This window comes from Sminthopsis crassicaudata, chromosome 3 (genome assembly GCF_048593235.1).
Source record: "Sminthopsis crassicaudata isolate SCR6 chromosome 3, ASM4859323v1, whole genome shotgun sequence".
Lineage (NCBI taxonomy): Eukaryota > Metazoa > Chordata > Mammalia > Dasyuromorphia > Dasyuridae > Sminthopsis > Sminthopsis crassicaudata.
Window position 1 is genome coordinate 25,113,165 of NC_133619.1, and position 20,401 is coordinate 25,133,565.

Here is a 20,401-nt window from a genome sequence, read left to right on the forward strand (position 1 = left end):
TTCTTTTTTCCTGTATTTTAATATTTTATTTTATTTTTAATTTATGGAATATATTGAATAAAACAAGCAATCTCATAATCTCATAACAGTGTAATAAAAAGATGATTGCTCATGTAACTATAAATTCATTATGTACAACTTGCTATTCCTTTTAAATATATAATAAAGTTATACTGTAAATTTTTCCTCCCTAGTAGGTGGGAGAAGGAGGTGGCTATCATTAAACACAAATAAGTATACACACACACATATGTAAAATTCTTTTACATGTCTATCAGTTCTGTCTCTGGATTTATAATAGTCAAAATGACTTATTCACTCAGTCATTCTTAAAACAATTTTGCTGTATACAGTGGTCTTGATTCTGCTCATTTTGCTCTTCTTCATTTAGTACAAGTCTTTCCATAATTCTCTAAGATTATTGAGCTCACTTTATGGCACAGTAGTATTTTATCACAATCATATACCAAAATTTGCTTGGCTATTCTGTTTGGTTGATCCATTTATCTTCACTCATATGACCAGCACCCTAGTCCAAATCTTTGTTATCTTTTATTTGGATTCATATAATAGCATTCTAACAAGATTGTCTCCAGCCTATTCTTCACCAAAAATTATGCCAAAATAATCTTCCTAATGCTTAGTGCCTATGTTATTCTTCTGCTAAAAAACATTCAGTGGCTCCCTATGGCATATAGGATAAAAGACAATCTCTTTTTCTCAGCCATTCAAAACCCCCTTGATATGACTCCAACTTTCTAACTACTTAATATTAGATCTCTTTGCTGACACCTTAAAGCTAACTTGGCCTACTGGCTATTCTCCAAGTATCTCTGGCTGTCTCCTGATTTTATGCATTGACACTGCTGCACCCCACTGACTCCTGCATAGAATATATAATATCTCTGACATTCAGAAAATATCCTTCTGCTGCTTTAAAGCTCATCTCAGGGGGCCTGTGCTTCTGTGAAGAATCCTCAAATTGTCTCCCCTCCCAATTCCCACAGCTAACAAAATGTTGTCTCCTAGGTTTTTAGAGGATTTTTGGTGTCTCCCCCTTTCTCTTTCATGCTCTAGTTTTAATTGTATTTTTTTTTTTCCCACTGTTGAGGACAGAAATTTTCTTTTTTTGCCTTTGTATCTCCAACACTAGCTTAATACCTTGTATATAGTAGGCACTTAATAAATGTTTGAATTGGAGGTAGATGAGATCTTGCAGATCATCTTTTCAGAGGACCTAGATTTCATAGTAAAAAGGGACCTCAAAAGCCATATAATCTAACCTTTTCCCACTACACATGAAGGAACTGAAATACAGACAGGTCAAGGGGACTCATCAGCCAAAGTTATAACATGTAGTAAATTACTGAGCCAGAATATGAATTTGGATCCAAATCCATTATATATTTCAGACTTCCTTTCTACCAACCCCTTCCTTCAGCAAATGAAAATACTGAGAAGCAGCAGAATTTAAAATTGGGTCTCAAAAATGTTATGAATGCCTTTAAAAAAAAAATCAGTCCTGTCTGGATATTTATTTCCACTTCTTTTCTACCACAAAAGGAACCTGTCCTTGTAACAAAGAAAACTGGCTAAGCAAAACCTGAACAGGTCTTATTTTGAATGTAGCATCCCCCACCTCTCTAGGACAAAGAAAGGAGTGCTTCCTTCTTTCTCTTTCAGGTCCCAAAGTATTCCTTTACATTCACTCCTTTTTAATAGGAGCTCAGGTCTTTGACTCCTGATGCAAGGTTCTCTCTACTGTATCAGAAAGCTTCTTATCTTAATTGTAATTTGTCAGGGATTTGTCAGCTGGATTTTTTTTTTTTTTTCATGGACACAGTTGCTATTTCTGAAACAGGAGTTTAACAAGGTTGCCTTGCTTTTACCCACTCCATAATGGTGTAACAAATGAGTTAACATGCAAAAGTGCTTTGGAAGCTTTAGAGCACCTTATAAATGCTGGGGATCAACATGTCTCAGCTCTTTTATATTGTACTAATTCAGCAATCATTTCTTATGGACCTACTATGTGTAAGGAATTGTATTTGGCACCAGAGCTACAGAGATAAAGATCATAAACATGGCTTTCCATCTCAGAGGAGTAGATAGCCATCTTGATAACCAGCTTCCCGAGCTCCTCTTGGGAAAACAAAGTGCTCCAAAATTAAGAGCCATGTACCATGCCTGGTGTTGAAATGAAGGCAGATGCAATTGACTTTGTCTTAATAATCTCATTTTCCTAAGTGGATAGCATTTCCCAAATAGTATCTCAAAACCAGAGCCATTTCCAACAGCTGTGAATCACTGGGTCAGAGCTTTATCTTTGCCTAACAGTTTCAGGGAAGGGAGTTTGGGGCATTTTTTCCCTTTTTTTGTTTCCCCCTTCCTGAGAATCGAGTTCTTTCATTAGCATGATAGAATGGAGAAACTAGGGGTCTGAAAAAATGAGTTCAAATCCTCATTCTGCCATGTATGGGATTAGGTAAGTCATATGATTTTTTTTTTGTCTTGAGTTTCTCCTCAGTGAGGGATTGGAAGAAATGATCTCCAAGTTCTCTTTCAGCTCTAAATTCATGTTCCAGGGACCTTAGGTTGATCTTGTGCATTGACATATCTGCAATGATACATAGTTTGGGATTGAATGATTCTACTGATCTCTCTTGGGATAGACCAATCCTTTTGGTTTTTGGAGAGGCAGTTGGGGTTAACTGACTTAGTCACAAAGCTAGTGTTAAGTGTCTGAGATCAAATTTGAACTCAGGCCTTCCTGATTTCCGAGCCAACACTCTATCCACTTTGCCATCTAGCTGCCCCCCATAGACTAATTTCTGAAACTGGAAAATGTAATATTCAGCAAAAGGAGCTTCTTGGTTTGGTTGGCAATGGATGGAATATTGGACTTGACATAGGAAGGCCTGCGATAAATGACTTTGGGCAAGTTATTTAACACTATTGCCTCGGTTTTCTCGTCTGTAAAATGGCATGATAATGGTACCTGCCTTGCACGGGGCTTGTGAAGATCAAATGAATTATCTTGCCAAGATCTTGGCAAACTTTAAAATGTCATATACATTTTAGATTACATTATATCAATTATATCGAATTTAAAATCATTGTTACTATTTTGGAGAGGTAATAGTATCTATAGTGGAGAGAGTGTTGTACTTGGAGTCAGGAAGAACTTATAAAGGATTATACATCCTACCTCAGATCCTTACTAGCTGTATGACTGGGTTAGTTTTTTAACCTTATCTGCCTCAGTTTCCTCATTTGTAAACTAGGTCTAATAATAGCACTTACCTCACAAGGTTGTTTTGAGGATTAAAATGAGATAATATATGTAAGGCATTTTGCACCTCTTAAAGCACTACATAAATGCTAGCTATCATTAATAATAGCCATGATGGACACAGAATGTTTAAGTGTCACATAGCCCTTTAATGCTGAATCTTATTTGATCTGCCCCATATCCCTAGGAAGTAAGTACTACAGGTCCCAGCCCCTTCAAATAAGATACTGGAAAGTACTTTGCAAACCTTATAACACTGTGTAAGTATTAGCTAATAATAATGAGGTAGCCCCTTCCAGACACAGTAATGTTATTTTACAGATGAGGAAATTGAGGTTTACAAAAGTGAAATGACTATTCCATTGCCCTCTAGTGAATAAGTACCAGAGACAGAACATTAATCTCGGTTTCCAAACATTGCTTGAGGTAGATACTATTTTATTCTGCATCCTTTTTTTGGTCATCCATTTGTGTTAAATATATTTGGACCATTTAATCATAGTGAATTTTACTAAGCAATTTGAAGTTAGCAGTTTGCAGTGAATAGGGTGCCAGATCTGGAGCCAGGAATATCTGAGTTGAGATCTCATCTCAGACATTTTCTTGCTGTGTGATCCTAGGCAAGTCATGTAACCCTGTTGGCCTCAGTTTCCTCATTTGTAACATGGGATGGAGAAGGAAGTTGTAAACCACCCCAATATCTTTGCTTAAAAAAATCCTCAAAATGTAACAAACCCAAAGGGGGATCAGGAAGAGTTGGACATGTTTGAAATGACCGAACAATAAAATAACAGAAACGAATGTTTCTTAGGCGTCTTCAGTCTCCAAGATTAAAGCTGCTTCAGTTTCCTAAAGTGGTTGCAAATATTAATCACTTATCACCTTGAATAAAGAGGCTAGTATCTGACATCATAAATCTACTTGATGCCTTAGATGCAGTTATTGTTATATATGCAGTAGCAGTATTATCACCACCATATATAATCTGTATAATTATCTTTTGTTTCCTCTAAGGATTTTTTCCCCTACTCTCAGATTTTGAAAATAAGTTTCATTCACTAAACCTATGATGTACTTTCATCTCTCTGTTCTGTTCACAGAATCTCAGAATTGGAAGGGATCTCAGTGACCATCTAGCCCAACCTATGCCCAAAAGGAATCATGCCTGTAACATTCCCAACATTCGAACTTAGTCCTTGCTCAAAGGCTTCCAGTGAAGGAGTCACAACATGTACATCTTAAGGCAGTCTATATACACTGCTTAGGTTTGTTTTTCCCCACCCCCCAATCCCTACATTAACCCAAGTTTACCTTTTATAGTGTGTGCTTAATAATATTCCTTGTTCTCCCCTTTGGAGCTTAAGAGAAACAATAGCTTGCTCAACTACATGACAGTTCAATCTGTTTTTCTCTAGTTTCCCCATTTCTCTCTAAAGATCCTTTGTTATGAACAGAAGTCTTTCACCATTCTGGTTGTTTATTCCTCTGGATATTCTTCATCTTCATCTTATCAGTGTTTTCTAAATTATGGTGGCCAGAAGTAAATACAGGTCTCCTGTCTGTAGTCTATCCAGAAAGACTATCATTTCCTTATTTCTGAAAACTTTATGTCTCTTAAATGAAGTCCTTGATCACTTTTGGGGGGTTGAATATATCACATTGTTGACTCACTGAATTTGCAGTCCACTAAATTCCCAGATCTCTTTCAGGTAAACTGCTATCTAATTAAACTTGTCCCTAATTATGCTTAAATTGGGATGTTTTGAACCCAAGTATAAGACTTTGTATTCCTCCTTATTTCATTTCATTTGATTCAGCCCAATTTTCTAGCCCAGTGGTCCTCAAACTTTTTAAATAGGGGGCCAGTTCACTGTCCCTCAGACTGTTGGAGAGCTGGACTATACCAAAAACAAAAGCTCACACTCTGATTCCTCCCCTCAGCCCATTTGCTATAACCCAACAGGCTGCATAAACATCCTCAGCGGGCCATATCTGGCCAGCAGGCCGTAGTTTGAGAACCCCTGTCTAGCCTGTCAAGATATTTTTGACTCCTGACTCTTTCATCCAATATGCTAGGAATCCCCTCCAGTTTTTTACATCTTCTCCAGCATCTGCAAATTTGATGATCATGCCATCTATATGTTTATCCAAGTCATTGATTAAAAAAAAAACAAAAATTAGCATGGGGCCAAACACAAATCCTTAAGCCAGTCAACTAGAGACCATTTCAAGTTGAAATTGAACCATTAATGTCAACTTTTTGTATTCAGCTATTGAAAAATATCCAAATCTATATAATTATAGTATTTTCTAACTCACATCTCTCCATATTTCTCACAAGATTATCATGAAATCTCTATCTGTTGCTTGATAGAACTCTTTAGAAACTGTATCCATTTAATAGTCCTGTTAAAAAGGAAATGAGATTTATTTTGGCATGACCAGTTCTTAAGTACACCATCCTGAGTTGTGATCACAATCTCCTTTTCTTGAGGGCTTCTTCACCATACTTTTCAAGTTTTAGAGGTAGCCAAAATTTAAACTCAGGATCACTGGTCGATAGTTTGCAGGCCTGCTTTTTTTCTTTTCTTTTTTTTTTTAAACCAAGACATTTGTCTTTCTCCTCTCTGGCAACACCTCTCCCAGGCTTCACAGATTTTTAAATATTATTGACCATGGTTCAACAATTATATCTGCTGGTTCCTTCCCCCCCCGAGTCAAAGATATAATTTGTCTGGGCTAAAACCTTTGAATTCTTCAGGATTCACTAGGTAGATAACTTGTGCTATCATTATTTCAACTGGATATCAATTTTATTTGTCATTTTGGTCTTATTTCTAACGCAGGAGACATTTTCTTTGTCAGACAAAATGGAAGCAGAGTAACACTTTAGCAGCCCTGCCTTCTCCCTTGGCAGATATCCTCACACACACACACACAAATACACATATCTGCCACACCCATTGCCCTAAATTGGGCCATAATTGGGGCTCCAAATCCTCTTTCCATTCCCAGCCCTCAGTTCTCAATTTCTTTGGCAGTCTCAGCTCATCCTTAAGTGTAGCTTCCCCAACACCATTCCTAGAGTGCTGTGCCCTATTTTTGTATTTATCTTCATTTCTTGTACTTGCTTCCCATTCCTATATATATATATTAGAAATCTGAGCTAGTTCCTAGATTCTCAGATTCACATCAGTTCCTTAAAAAAGTGACTTTTTCTTTCTCATTAGGATTTTCTTTTTATTTCTTGAAATAAATATGGCAACTATCTTAAATCAGTATGACTATATGTAGTCTTCTAAATATGGGTCATAGCATTGTAGAATCTGCTATCTGGATGGTTCTTCAGTGGTTTTACTCCAACCCATATGGGAAAATGTCTTTCACTATAACATTTGAAAAGTGGACATCCAGCTTCTATTTTGAAAGATAAAGACAGACATACATAGAGAAACAGTGACCTCCAGCAAATGTCTGGAAAACTGAAATCCCCTAGGATTGTTGTATCATGTTTCTATCCCATGGTTGTAATGTTTCTTTGTCCATCTAGGTACAGAGTATGTTATACTCTGTTAAAAAAAAAAAAAAAGTTTCTCCCTCCATTGACCTTTTCCCAAATGTTGTCTATTGTGCTTCATCTCCCACCTCCAGGTCCTGATTTTTTTTTTTTCACATAAGTATAACTGATTTAAATATATAATTTTATTCCACCTCCATTTCCCTCAATTCTGTTTCTTTTGAATAAGGTATACCCATCCAAAGCCTTTTTCTTCTCCTTCCTCCTCTTGTAGACAAAAATGAGTTCAAGTTGAAGTTGGAATTTTCCATAAGAATTTTCAAAGCCATGAGCTTCTCTTTATTTTTGAGTATTAAAGCCGATTGCTGTTTTATTTTAATATCTGAAAAGGAATTTAGAGATTATTTTATTACCCTGCATTGTTGCAAGAATCAAATGAGATAATTCTAAAAGTCTTTGCACAGTATCTGGCATATAGTAAGTACAGTATAAATATCATCACCATCATCACCATCATTATTATTATTTTGTTTAATTCTCTGTCCCCCCTTGCCCCGCTCCCTTTTCTCTCTTTTTTTTTTAATAAAAGAAGAAGCTATGATCCATAATCCCTTAATACTTTGTGTTATTAGGTCAAGTTAAAAATCATAAGCTATGTTCTATGATGGGGACTATGGGTATAAAAGCTGCATGTGATATAAGATTTTTAAAATGTTTTGGTTAGTTTTGCTGAACTATTTTTGCCTCTTTTAAAAAATTCTTCATTACAGAGAGAGTCCTCAGGGGGAGTGTGGGGAGGGAAGAAGTAGCAATGTTTTAGGAAATATAGGTGATATGACAGCAAAATAGATCAATACAAATTTATTTAATAAAAACATCCTTTAAATGTCCATTTTTCTAAGACTGGATTTTCAATGGACATATTCTAATCTTCCCAAATATAGCTTTAGCTTCAAGGATCACAAAATTTTAATAACCCGAGAGAATAATTTCATCTCTTTATCTGTATGTTTTTAATAAAATCATTGATGTATTCAGTGAAACTTGTAGGGAAGATACAAGCTACATTTCTGTTAAGTTGGCATCAGTCTGAAAATTTGTGGTTTATATAATAATAGTTTCAAGAAAGAAATGCTCTCCTAGAAAGCAATTAATCCAAGAATAACCATAACTTGTATATGAGCAAAATGGATTGTTTGGATTCCTGATAAAATTGTGTTTCACCTTAGAATCATAGCTTTGGCATTGGAAGGAACATTTAGCAAAGCCTTTCCCATTGTTTCTCTCTATTCACTGAAAGATGAGGGAACTGAAACCCCAAAAAGCCAAGTGATTTGACACAGAAAGTGACAGGTCCCCTTGCTTTAAATTCAGCCCACTTTCGAGTATACATCACTCAGCCTTCTATTAAACCCTCTCTTTTACTTTATGAACAAAGAGCCCATGACTGGTAAACTGAATACTGAATTCTTCCCTTTCCTTTCTTCATCTTTTTCTGTTCTAGTCTGCTCTTTTGTTTTCTTTCTATAGTCTAGGCTCTCGAAATGTGGTCTGGAGATTCCTGGGGACCAAAACCCTTTTCTAAGATGTTTTAATTTCCAAAAATGCACATAAACAAAATCTTTTTGTGGGGTGTCTTGTTTTTTAAAAATGTAAAGAGATTCAGAGACCAAAAAAATGAAAACTAATTGTCTAGGATAGGAAGAGGAGGTAGAATAAAGAGGGAGGAAAATTATAATTATTATTTGGTAAAAACATATAGCAATTTATTACTTTATAAGTGACTGAGAAGATGTTCATTGGAAGGATCAGGTAAGTAGATAAAGAACATTTTCTTAGATTCCTGCAGTGTTAAACTTCTGTTTTTATTTCAAGTTTATTCACAAAGAATTGAATTGTTTCTTGAGTGCCTGCTATGATAAAATTACAGTGTTAATCTCTGGAGGGATGCAGCAATGTGAAAGAATTGTTCCCTGCCCTATTATTGTTTTCAATATGGTTGATTGTATAGCTAGTAATATGGAGATTCCTCATATGTATTTTTAAAATTAAATTAATAAGCCTTAATTTACCAACCCTGCTACTTTGTAAACCATATGCTCCTAACTGGTTCTTCTCTTCTAGAAATTGATAGCCCCTTTCCCTGACATTGTACATGTCAGAGGGTAACATGTAATAAATAACAATGATACTGTCGGAGCCTTGGAAGGAGCAAGACTGCCTTTGTTCTTTAGGATTTTATTTTATTTTCCAGAAACAATGCTAAAAAAGAGACTTTAATGGGAATTTATGATTTTCAACAAGAATAATCTCCATAAAATTTGAATATGATATATTATACCCTGAGAGCTGAGAATAATTGTATAATTTTTAAATGTGAAACTATGGAAACAGCTGAATAGAGATAGTCAGGTGCCCTATGAATCCATTTTTCATGTGTTGGTTGAATTCATCCATCCAAATTTAATTTCCCTCATATATTTTTTAAAGGGATAGTTTTTAGCTACTTTAACACCATTATTTGAACCAGGCTGTTTCTCTTATTTTGGAGTCCCTAGAGCTTACAAAGAATTGAAAAACCAAACCAAAAAGAGTAGGCCTCATTTTCTTATTTCTCAGTAGTTTTGCTTTTCTCCTGGCCCTTATATCCCATGGCCTTCCCTATCACCGTGTTGCCTTATTTTCGTGTTGAAGTCTGAGTCCTGCCTTTGAAGTTGCATAAGATATAATTAATTGAGACGTGGTATACTTTTTACCCCAGAGTGGAAGTAGAATATTCAGCTGGCCAATCTGCATGAATAATCCATCACTGAGAATCATTAACCTACCAGACAAGCTACAGTAATTGATGTCTTTATGCATACTGTGGAAATGTTGTCATCATTCATTTTTGCAGCTGGAAAATATTATTCCTGATTATTTTTTATATAAGTCCTGCATAGCCCACAGTAGATGATAACCTATCGATGAGATTCACTTACAGTTGAACTTCGAACAGGCTAGTATTTACAATAATATTTTATCTATTTCCTTTTAGGATCCTGTGTGTGTCTAGGATTTGAAATCTAGAGCTGGGAAGGACTTCAGATCTACTCTAATTCCTAATTTACAGAGCAGTATAGATGTGTGTGTGTGTACATATATATATATATATATATATATATATATATATGTTTGCATGCACATGAGCACACAGATTAAATATTTAATCATTTCCTTATTCAGTTAAGAAACTGAAAACAAGCAAAAATTAGCATCCCAAATAAGAGCCATCAAATCTCTCTAGGCCTCTCAAATGACAGTCTCTTCATCTTTTACATAGAAGCCTATTCTTTCTTCATGTAATTATTTCTACTAAATCAAGTTTTTGGATTTTCATGCCCCAAACAAATAAGAAGATGGCTGAGAGAATGCAAGCAGTAATAGCAAAAAAAAAAAAAAAAAAAAAAAGATATTGGTCAAGACGGGGTAGTGTTGGGAGGAGGGGGAAGGAAAACTCCAAGAAAGGAAATATAAACTTAAGAAGTAGAGAGATGATTGAATTTAGGGGCATATGGCATTTTAAACTCCATTAGCCACTGAAAACATCTCTATTCATGGGATTATATTAAGGAAACTTGAAAATCATTTGATCTCAGGGCTCTAAATCTGGGATCTGTAAATTAAAATTTTCAATAGAATTATTTTGTAATCCCATTCATTTTACACATTTAAACATATATATATATATTTCTGAGAAGAGGTCCATAGACCATGAGAAGGTTCCATGACACAGTGAATGTAAATAACCCCTGATGTGCTTCAAATTCCTAATTTCCTACATAGAGAAAAGAGGACCACAGAGGTGATGGGAATTCACCAGTGCTATCTAAACAGTGAATGGCACAGGGGAGGATGAATTAATCCCCTGATAATTTCTGTCCTTGTCCTCAAATGGTCAAGAAAAAGATAAATTGCATTCCATTTAATTTAACAAAGAATTGAGTTCATTGGAGTCAGAGAGGCAAGGAGTTTTTACTCCTGTTCTTAAGAGAGAGTCTTGGCCTTTTCTCTATCAAGGACTCCCTTGGCAGGCCAGTTGAAACCCATGTCCTCCTTCTTAGAATAGTATTTTAAGTGACTGACAGAAATGATAAGTTTTAGTAGAAGTTAAGGAAAATAGAGATGTAATTTTTTCAAAGTTATTGATGCCCTCCCCTTCCCCCCAGTCTGTCTCTGAATTCTTAGTAGAGAACTAATTTTTAGGTTTTCATGACATCTGGAATGTACCTTAAAAATCAATTCATCCAGCATTCATTTTTGATGGATGAGGAAATGAGGTGCAGAGATATTGTGAATTGTCCAAGGTCACAAAAGTAGTAAATAACAGATGGAATTCATTTCTACCTCCACTTTGTTAGTATTTTTTCTTGTCACTCCACTTTATAGCCCAGGGTGATAAGGCACAATATGAAATAAGTACATTAGTCTTTGTGATATAAAATGTCACATGAGTACTGAAGGTACAGTCATTATCTGCTAGGGTGAACAGGGGAGACTTCCCAGAAGAGGTGGCATTCTAGGCAGACTTTTAAAAATGGATATGATTTACCAGTAAAAATGGGGAGGCAGAAAATATAGCCTTAGTGGATATGTGAGGAAAGATGTCAAGGCATGAAAAAAGGGCAAAAAGATGAAAGTGTGCTACTGCTGAATGTGGAAGAATGGGAGTTGATGTTAAAAAGATAAGATGGTAGCAGAGTAGGTAAGGCCTCGAATGCCAGGCAGAGGATAGTGACATTAACTTAAGTGACAATGAATGGGGAGTCACTGAAGATTTTTGAATAAAAAATGATGTCACCAGATTTGTAAGAGAGTTCTTGTAATATTTGAAAGATGAATTGCACGTAGTGGGCAAAGGAAAGAAAGAGTAGATTTCAATGAAGCTAGTTGCCCAAATGAGTGAAGTATATATCTTTGATCTTGAGAAAGTCACCTAAACTCTCCCAGCCTCGATATTCTTTCCTGAAAAATGAGGATAATAATAGCACCTATCTCACAGAGTTGTCCTGAGGATCAAACAAGATCATATTTCTAAAGTGCTTTGCTTGAAGGATCACAGAAATGACAACTTTTGTTGTTATTGTAAGAATTCAAGAAACTTGTGAGAAGGACCTGCAGTAGAGAAAAGAGATGTGAGAGATATTTAAGAGATGTAGACAATGCTCCCTGATAGCTCTAAATACAGTTACAGAGACAGACAGAAACAGGGATCCAGGTGGATGGACGGACAGATAGATGGGTGGGTGTGTGGATAGGTAGATTGAGCTATATATGTATGAAAGGAGACAAAAATAACAAAATTAAAAATCTGGTTGCTGAGCAAATGTTAGAATTACAAGGGGGAAAAATCAAGTTAGAAGTTTAGGGAAACATCAGTAAGTCAGTTGGGGTGTGCTGAATTTGATGGGCAGACGAGATCCTGAGGTAAAGCTCTTCGATAAATAATTGGAGTTACATTAAGGAATTCTGCATTAGTGTAAGAATGTAGAGGATTGCCTCCCAAATGTTTCCTTGCTCCTTAGCTTCAGTTTCAAATGCAACAGAATATGAGCTCCTCAGAGCTTGGGGCTGTTCTCTCCTTATATTTGTGCTCCAAGTCTCCAGTATAGTACCTGACAAGTAGGAAGCATGTAATGTCAGCCTGACATAATGTCAGCCTGATTGGCTGGCATAAGAAGTGATTCATGGATGATTAAAAGACATTAGTTAAGTTGGGTGACCTTGGAGTTGTCCTATTAGAATGGCTGGTGCAGAAGACATGAAATGAAGGCTTTGAGTATATTCAACTTCCTCAAGAATTTAGTGGTGAATAGAATATGAGAAAGATGGTAATTGAATGGAATGAGGAGGATCAGGAGAAGGGCTTTTTATTTTTTAAGTAATATTGGAGAGACCCAAATATATCTGTAGCCAGATAAGAGGAAGCCAGTGGTGAGAAAAAGATTATCAAATTAAGTCGAAAAGCATTTATGAAGTGCTTACTGTATGTGTCAGGCATTAGGTGCTGGGGATACAAAGAAAGGCACGAGAGAGCCTTCCCTCAAGAATCTGACAATCTCATGGGTTAGACAAGAAGCAAATAGCTCTATAAATAAGCTATATAAAGGATAATTTGGAAATAACAGCAGAGGGAAGGAACCAGTTTTAAGGAGGGACTAGAAAGGTTTCTTACAAAGGATGGGATTTTAGCTGACAGTGAAGATAAGCCAGAAGGCAGAGATGAGAAGAGAGTCCCAGGTATGGAGGATAGTCAGTAAAAATAACATTAATGGTATCTGCTGTAAGGAGGAGCCAGGTTCACTGAATTACAGAGTACATGGGGAGGTTTAAGATCTAAGAGGACTGAAAAGGGAGTGTGTGTGTATGTGCACACGTGTGTGCATGTACATGCACATGCATATAGACCTAGTGGGGCATGGGCTGGTGATGGAAGGCTTTAAAATCCAGAAGATTTTGCATTTGATTATGGAGGCAATAGGGAGCCAAGAGAAATTAAATGCAGAGTCACATATAAGTGCTATGTTGTTTCTTAAAATAAAATAATAATTAGGATGGTTGCAAGCATAGTTTTGCCTGCTTTAAATGAGCCTAAATTAGGCCAATTAAATAATAATAAATCCTATAATAATACTAACTTTTTGCTCTCTATTTTGTTTTTGTTTTTTCCCAAAAAGGGATTCATGGTAGTTCTTTTAGGGGTAAACTACCTAGTAAATTTCAGATTTTATTTGACAAAAATGGTTTGAATGCAACTTTTCCCCAATAAAGCATCATAGAACTCGGCATGTTCAAGCCAAAGGGAATCTTAGAGGTATTTTATCTAACCTCATTTTATAGATCAGAAAATAGAAGTGGCTTTTCAGAAGTCTCACAACTTATCGGTGACATGTTGGATTGTCCCAAAAAAGGATGAAATATCTCAGTTTTTCATTTTGAAGTTAAATTAATTTTTGAAACATCATCCTCTCCAAACAATCAGTAATGGATAAATTTGCCTAAACCAGATGGAAACTTTAAGATGTGTGAAATACATATGCTTATCCTGATGATGATATAGACTTAACAGTGAGTAACACTGAGAGTGATCAGCAGGGATTGCAGACAGATAGATTGTGAATGATATTTTTAGGCTGTTGGTTTTCCTGCCAGAATAAAACTAATTTCAAGGTATCTTAAGATGGAAGAGCAGCTTAGAGATCATCTGGGCCAAAGGAATCCAATATGCTACCCAGCCAATACTCTTGAGGACTATCCAAAAATATAATCAGGAAATATTTAACAAAATAAATAAAAACAATAAATCACAGAAAATGTTAATATGTGGTTTTCTAAGTCAATATGTAACCCACAGGAATCTGTATATAGAGCTAGTTGGCTGGGTTCTATTTGGATTTGACACCATTAATCTAAGCCAATCTTTTCTTAGAGGTGACTCTCTTTGCCACCTCCTTTTCCATAAGTAGACAGATCAGCATAGCCATAATGTTTATGGTGTATTTACTTTGGAAAAGAAATAGAAAATGATGCCATTGTGATATGAATAATTAAAACAGAAAAAATGTAGGATGACAGTGCAGTTTGACTATTCACATTCTTTTAAGAGGAAACAAAGAGAAAAGCATTGATTTAGTCATTTAGACATAAACTTTCCTGAACATATATATCTCCTAGGATGAAAATTTCTTCCATCTATGCCAACTAGCAACTCATCTGCCTCTTCATTTTAGAGAGTTGCTTAATATCTTTTAGAGATCATATTGGCTAAGATGATGGGGAAAAATAATGATGAATGTTGAAGGGGATGTGGGAAAACTGAGACACTAATAACTTGTTGGTAGAGTTGTGAACTGATCCAACCATTTTGGAGAGCAACATGGAACTACTGTGCCCAAAGAATTATCAAACTGTGCATGCTTTTATTTATCAGCGTCTCTACTGGGCCTGTATCCCAAAGAGATCATAATAAAGGAAAAGGACCCACGTGTGCAAAAATGTTTGTAGCAGCCGTTTTGTAGTGGCAAGAAACTGGAAACTGAGTGGGTGCCCATCGGTTGGAGAATGAATAAGTTCCGATATATGAATGTTATGGAATATTCTTGTTCTGTAAGAAATGACCAGCAGGATGATTTCAGAGAGGCCTGGGAAGACTTACATAAACTGATGTTAAGTGAGTAGAACCAAAAGAACATTGTGCACGGTAACACTAAAATTATATAATGATTGCTTCCGATGGATGAGGCTCTTTTCAACAACTAGGTAATTCAGACTAATTCCAGTGGCTTTGTGATGGAGAGAGCCATCTGCATCTAGGGAGAGGACTGTGGACACTGAATATGGTTCACAACATAGAATTTTCACCTTTTTTGTTATTGTTTGCTTGCATTTTGTTTTCTTTCCCATTTTTTCCTTTTTAATTTGATTTTTCTTGTGCAGCATGGTAATTGTAGAAATACTTATAGAAATATACTTTAACATATTTAACACATATTGGTCTACCTGCCATCTAGGAGAGGGGGTGAGGGGGAAGCAGGGGAAAAGTTGGAACAGAAGGTTTTGTAAGGGTCAATGCTGAAAAATTACTCATGCATATATCTTGTAAATAAAAAGCTATAATAAAAAAAGAAATATGTATAGGAGAATTAAACATGCTTAACACATATTGGATTACTTGCTAACTAGGGAAGGGAGTGGTAGGAAGGGAGAAAAAAATTTGAAACACGAGGTTTTGCAAGGGTGAATATTGAAGACTATGCAAATATTTTGAAAATAAAAAGCTTTTAAAATATGATTTAGAGGTTTAGAAAGTTATTTATAGTTGCACAACTATTATGTGTGAGAGGCAGACCTGAAGTTGTTTTTTCCCCTGTCACACTGTCCTTTACACTGGCCATCTATATGGCACATAAACTAGAACTTTTTATTTGATTTGCTTTTGCTTTTGTTCTTGACAGATAAACCAAATAAAGGCTTCAGAATGTGGTGGTTCGTGGTCATTTAAGCATAAAAGTCCAAACAGGTCTTGGGAGTGGATTTGTTAGCCCAGCTTCTTCATAGATCTTGTGGGATTTCTTTGGCAGAGAATGTTGGACACAGAGCTCAGGATCCCCAAAAGGGTGAAAAATAGGAATTGAAAATAAATCCGTTTGAAAATTGGGTAGTTGTGCAGGATGATAGCCTGCAATTCAGTCCCAGACCCAGACAGTTCAAAAAAACCTTAAATCTTAGTTTCGGGGCTAAAACTAGCTTTTGTTAAGCTTCCTTTGGCTAAATGTGGTGGTTCATCGCCCTAACTCAGCCTTCCCTTATTACACTATGACTTTCTAGTCAGGTACCTTAGCAGGCCATCCAGTATATTCAGTAGGATGCCCTGAAGAGATGAAACTTTGGAAACTCAGAGACAGAGGGAGGATGCAAAGAAGAAAGACTTGGAGATATGATCGCAAGAGAGGAATTGGCCCAATAAGAACAGTAGGATCATGATCTGACCAGAATCAGGTAGGAATTTCCTACCTGACAACTTGTGCATACATATATTTCCTCTATTTGTTCCCTACTCTGTTAAAATAATCTATTTGTCTTTCTGCCCTCTAATCTCTCCTTTTTCAAATAGTTGCCAAAATAATCTTCCAAATGCATATGTCTCTTAGGTGTTTCTCTCTGAAATCACTTTTGATTCAACAGACATGCAAAGTATTTTGCTTAGTTGCTTGAGATATGAGGTGCTCAGGGAACTTACATGTTTTTAAAAAATGATGGAGAGCTTAGAATTTACTACTCACCTGGTGGTTTATGTGGACACAAATGATCTATGAGAGGGAATCTAGAAAACATTGTTAAAGATTATGAAATCTTAAGTAAGAAGCCAAACACACACATAAAGGGCATATACGGTGTTTACATTGCTCCCACCCATGGAAAGCAAAGACTTCAGAAAAGTGAAGAGTGGTTCTGGTTAAGAAGATGATATGTGAGAACAGGATTTGGATTTCTTGGTCATAGGTTAAAATATAGGAATAATAGGTTTCAGGCCAGGCCTGGAGTTCACTCATTGAGTACAAATTTATTTGGGGGCGGGGAGAGGAAGGTGCTGGAACTTTACAAATATAAATTACAGGCTTTTAAATTGATTAGGGAAAAGATGAAAAACTACCTGTGTATATCTCAAAATATATCTTGATAACAGATATGTATTTATATGCATATATATATATATACATATATATATATATATATATATATACACACACACACACACACACACCCCTTGATTATATGGTTGTGGATCATATAGTGTGTGTGTGTGTGTAACATACATACACACATATGTTTGTCTTGATAACAGAGCAACTGCACCCTAGAAAAAAGGATAGTTAAAGATGCCCAGCTATTCGACAAATTCAAGAGAGGAGCCAATGGTGTAACCCATGGTCTTAAAGAGGGAACAGTGGTTTTCTAGATTAAGAAGCTATGTTTTAGTGAGTAAATCCAGGCAGTGGAGGGGAGATGGGAAAAACGGAGTTGTAGTATGGGAGTTCAGTCAGATGAAGATAAAGGGAAGGAAAGAAAAAGGAGATGTTGTGCGGATGCTCTACAGAACATACAAAAGGAGCATATAGATAGACTTATAAATGAGATTATAAAGCTGGCATGGAGACATGGCATAGTAGTGATAGAGTACTTAAGCTTTCTGGAAATCTGACAGAGCTTATTAGTTTTGTGAAATGAAGAAACTTGTTTATGGAACTTGTGCCCCAAACTCTGAGCTTTAAAGGACTTGCTGTAATTAGTGAAGAACAGTAAAGGAAGAAGCTAAGAGACAGATCTCTTTCTGGCGGATTTTTTTTTCTCTACCTCATAACTGCCTCTAAGGATAACTTGGGTACAGATGTTCACAGATGTGTTTATAAAAGTCTCCGCTTCTTGTACAAGTACTCCTGGGTATTGGGTTACCACAGGGAAAATATATAGAGGGTTCTTAAGTAGCCATAAACAATTGGTACAATTATCTTTTTTCTTTGAGTTCTTCCTTTTTCTCTTTGACCTAATCAGTCCTCCAAACTCATAACATTGCCTTGTGATTTGGATTTCTTTCAGAAGAAAAAGTCCCCTAAAAAGGAAATGTATTTGAGATTACCAGACAGATAATCCCTTGATATACCAGTGACTTCCATTTTCACCCCTGAACATCATATGGGCACCAAACTTTGTTACTATTCTTAAGATTGACTTTCGACCTAAAGGAAAGTGAGCTCAGGTTAAAAAAGGAAGCAATTCTCTTCCTCTTGGACCTGTGGTATTTAAATTAATTGTATGAAGCCCTAAGCAAGAAATCCAACATGAGTTATAGGCACACCATAGCAGTTCACTGTCTGGGTGTTTACTCTCCCTAAAGCTTTAGCTTTAGCCCCTACTGTTCCTTAACTATAGCATACACAGTAAGCTGAATTTTTAGAACTCTTGGCCTTGAAAGGCTGGCATTCCCCTCTTTTCCTTTTCTCTCATCTTTACTTCTTCTAAGAGAAAGGTTCAAGAACTTGCACTGCTTGGCCTCTTGCTCTACAGGTGCTGGAGCTATATAGTTAAGGCAGCTTCAGCTGCCACTCCAGTCCTGGGCCTGGTCTGGAGTTGTGGTTCATCATTGCATTCATTAGAATTCTTAAGTTATTTCAACTTGTTTTTCATTTTATTGTATTTGTTAATATATAAATTTTCTTACTGGTTCTGCTTATTTCCTAGCTTTCACAAAAGGGATTTCTTATAGTAAAATAATATTCTATTATACTGATACAACATAACTTGGCCCTGCATTCTTCACTTGCTGAGCACCCCCTTAAATTTATAGTTTCTTACTAATTTGAGACAGACAGACAGCACCTATAATTATTGTTGTACATATAAGACCCTTTCTCTTTCCTTTATATCTTTGGGGTATAAATCTGTTGAGGTTCAAGAGAGACCCCAAAAGGTTGGGGTTACAGCCCAGTGTCGCAAAGTGTCTCAAAAGAATTCCCAGGCTTGAACCTATCTCCAAGTCAAGAGGCAAAGTTTATTATAATTGTAACACCAATTGAAGCAGGCTAAGTTCCAAAAGGATTTAAGCAAAGAATCAGGAGCAAGAAGATAAATTTATAGTAAAAGACAGAGATCCGGTTCTTCCTGTAACTGACTTGCTAATATTATGGCTGAAGAATTGAGGAGTGGTCTGGTACACAACTCAATTTTGAATTTTGTAGTTTACAGGTGGGGTTGAGGAGTAGTCTGGTGTGCACCTCATCATTTGTCTTCAAAACCCTATTCTCACTGACCAACAGATTGTCACCTAGCAGTCAGCAATGTTTGTAGGACCATACTATGGTATTCCCAAGGCCAGGAGACTTTAGGATCATTATTAGATTATTAGAACAATTATACTCCTAAGATCTGGGGACCTTGGGATTACTGCTGTATTTTTCTTAGAAGCTGTGCCCTTACAGGCCTAATAAAAGTATGGCTGGCTCAAATAGTATATATACCGTTTAGTGATGTTTAGGAACATACTTATAGATTGTTTTCCAAAATGGTTGGGACAATTTACAGATCCCTCAGCAGTGCACCAATTTGGCTGTATTCCTGTGCCAGCATTTGTCAGTTTCTCTTAACTGGTAGTTTTTGCAGGTTTGGAGCTTGAGGGTCTGATTTTGGTTTTTGCATTTATTTAATGAAATAAGTTGAAGCATTTTCTCATGGCATTTTTTCTTTAAGAACTACCTGTAAATATCATATCCTATTATGATTTATCTGCTAGAGAATAGCTGTCATTTTAAAATATTTGAATATATGTATGTATGTGTATGTGCATATCCATATATATATATATATATATATATATATATATATATATATATATATATATATATATATTTACGTCTCGGAAGTAAGAATTTTTATCAGAGAAAATTACTGCAAATATTTTCCCTACTTTTTCCCCTTCTAATTTCAATTGCATTCATTTCATCTGTGTAAAAGCCTTTCACTTTTATGTAGTCAAAAAATGTGAATTTTATCTTGTGTGATCCTCCCTATTCCTTGTTTGGTCATGGACTTGTCCTTTATCCATTGCTGCAAAAAGCATTTTTTTCCGTGTTCCTTTAACTTCTTTATGAAGTGATTTTTTTTATATGTAGCACATGTATCCATTTGAGTTTATTGTGGCATACAATGTGGCATCTTTGTCCAAACCCATTTGTGCCAGACTGCTTTCTCATTTTCCCAACAGTTTTTGTGGAATAATGAGTCCATACCTTAGTTGTTTCAGTCTTTAGGTTTAATGAACATTGTTACTATGTTCATTTGCTTCTATATGTTGGGTGTCCAATTTATTCCACTGATCATTTTCTCAATTTTTTTTAGCTAGTGTCCATTTTTCCCTCAACTAGTCTTTTTCTGCCAGCTTAAAGCATTGCCTTAATGCTGAGAAATTTGGGCTTGATTCTTTCTTCTAATTTATACTGACCCTAAATCATTTAACCTCTTATTTGTATATATAGTTTTTTTCTTTTTTTAAAGGCTTT

At 35.9% G+C, this 20,401-nt stretch overlaps 1 protein-coding gene across 6 annotated transcripts in view; it reads left to right on the forward strand.

The window, feature by feature from the left end:
* The window catches only part of SERPINI1 (serpin family I member 1), a 97,521-nt gene that overhangs the window by 10,048 nt on the left and 67,072 nt on the right, over window positions 1-20,401 (forward strand). For 2 of the 6 annotated variants that reach the window (XM_074298137.1, XM_074298136.1), the window contains one exon: window positions 4,393-4,557. The exons of 3 other annotated variants lie outside the window; for them this stretch is intronic. The gene's annotated coding sequence lies outside the window, so the exon portion shown is untranslated. Of the gene's footprint in view, window positions 1-4,392; window positions 4,558-16,200; window positions 16,347-20,401 lie in introns of all 6 variants that reach the window. One more of the 6 variants, XM_074298138.1, reaches the window with a different exon arrangement.